The sequence below is a fragment of the Lathyrus oleraceus genome, chromosome 3, assembly GCF_024323335.1.
Source record: "Lathyrus oleraceus cultivar Zhongwan6 chromosome 3, CAAS_Psat_ZW6_1.0, whole genome shotgun sequence".
NCBI lineage: Eukaryota > Viridiplantae > Streptophyta > Magnoliopsida > Fabales > Fabaceae > Lathyrus > Lathyrus oleraceus.
The window spans coordinates 213,467,071-213,468,658 of NC_066581.1; the positions used below are offsets into that span (position 1 = coordinate 213,467,071).

Here is a 1,588-nt window from a genome sequence, read left to right on the forward strand (position 1 = left end):
TATTTATTTTCCGTCTCGCTTTACTTTATTTAATTTCTGTCTACGCTTTACTTTATTTAATTTCTGTCTCGCTTTACTTTATTTAATTTCTGTCTACGCTTTATTTTATTTATTTTACACGCTTTCCTCGTTCTTTATGCCTCACATTCTAAAATAACTTTTCATCATGATCAATATCGTTGTGTTTGTTGGTATTACCATATCTGGATAAATCTTTTAAAGGTTAGAATGTAAGGATCGCGGTTAAAGAGATGTTTCACATATTGAATCTGTAGAAATACTTTAAAGGCTATTTTGATTTTTAACTTGAGTTTTCTGAAACAAACTTGGTTAGTTTTAACTATTCAAGGAGTGCGAAAGCACCCTGGCTTAGTTAACTAGGAATTTTTATCACTTTAAGGAAAAATAATTTTTGAAACTGTTTTCGAATGCGTTGATAGATTTAAAATCAAGAAACTCCTTGGGTAAAACTTTCCAAATCAAAATCACTTTTCAACTAAGTTTATGAGTCTTATTTCTTAAAAATAAGTTTACTACTTTAGCGTTCTGCGCACCTTTTATAAGTGACAATAAAAGGCCTTAATTTAAGGGTAAACTCGGTTCTGAATACGCGAAAGCGACATTTCCTGTTAAATGGATTCCTTTCAAGAGTAGAAAATATTGCCTCATAAGTAGTTCTATTTAGACAATTGAAACATCACTTAACTGACATGATATACATTCAAACCTGTTTTTATCTGCACTGCATTTATTATTTACCGTTGTTTTGCAACACTAATATCTCTTTTATACCTCCTTAGATAAACATCGTAACGATAATAATCGATAGATTGACGATTTGGTCTATGTGGGATCGATATTCTTTTATATTACTTTGACGCGATTCGTGCACTTGCGAATTCACTGATCAAGTTTTTGGTGCCGTTGTCGGGGATCAACTTCGTCAAATTTCGTCACCTGTTGTTACACCATCTAGACTAAGACATTATTAGCCGGTAAATGCGAAGAACCCGTAGTATCGGAAATTTAGTAGATCCTTTAGCGGAACCCGAACGTTACACTTGTACACGTCTCTTACTCATCTGAATTAAGAAAGCTATGGCCGAGAATTGCGTCCGGAGAATTCTTAAGGAATTTGCCCAACCCTCTGACGAGGAACCTAGTTCGAGTATAGTAAACCCCCTTATTCCTGCTAACAATTTCGAACTAAAACCTTCTCTGTTGCAATTAGTGCAACAGAACCAATTCGCAGGTCTCGCTACTGAGAACCCAAATCAACGTTTAAAAGTTTTTATCCAACTAGCCGACACCTTTAAATCCAACGGTGCTTCACCTGATGCGATCCGTTTGAGATTATTTCCTTTCTCCCTTAGGGATAGATCACGTTCATGGTTAGATTCACTTCCAGCTAATTCAATAACTACCTGGGAAGACCTTAGGAGAGTATTCCTTGCTAGATATTTTCCCCCTAGTAAGACTATTGTTCTTCGAAACCAAATAAGTAGATTTACTCAAAACCAAGGAGAATCGCTTTTTGAAGCTTGGGAGAGATATAAAGAGCTATTAAGAGTCTGCCCACACCATGACC

General features: G+C 35.5%; 1 non-coding gene across 1 annotated transcript; it reads right to left on the bottom strand.

Annotated features, from left to right (window-relative positions):
• Positions 1-1,482: 1,482 nt before the first annotated feature.
• On the bottom strand, positions 1,483-1,588 carry LOC127133936 (small nucleolar RNA R71). The gene has a single exon (XR_007807732.1). It is a non-coding gene; the product is annotated as a small nucleolar RNA R71 (small nucleolar RNA).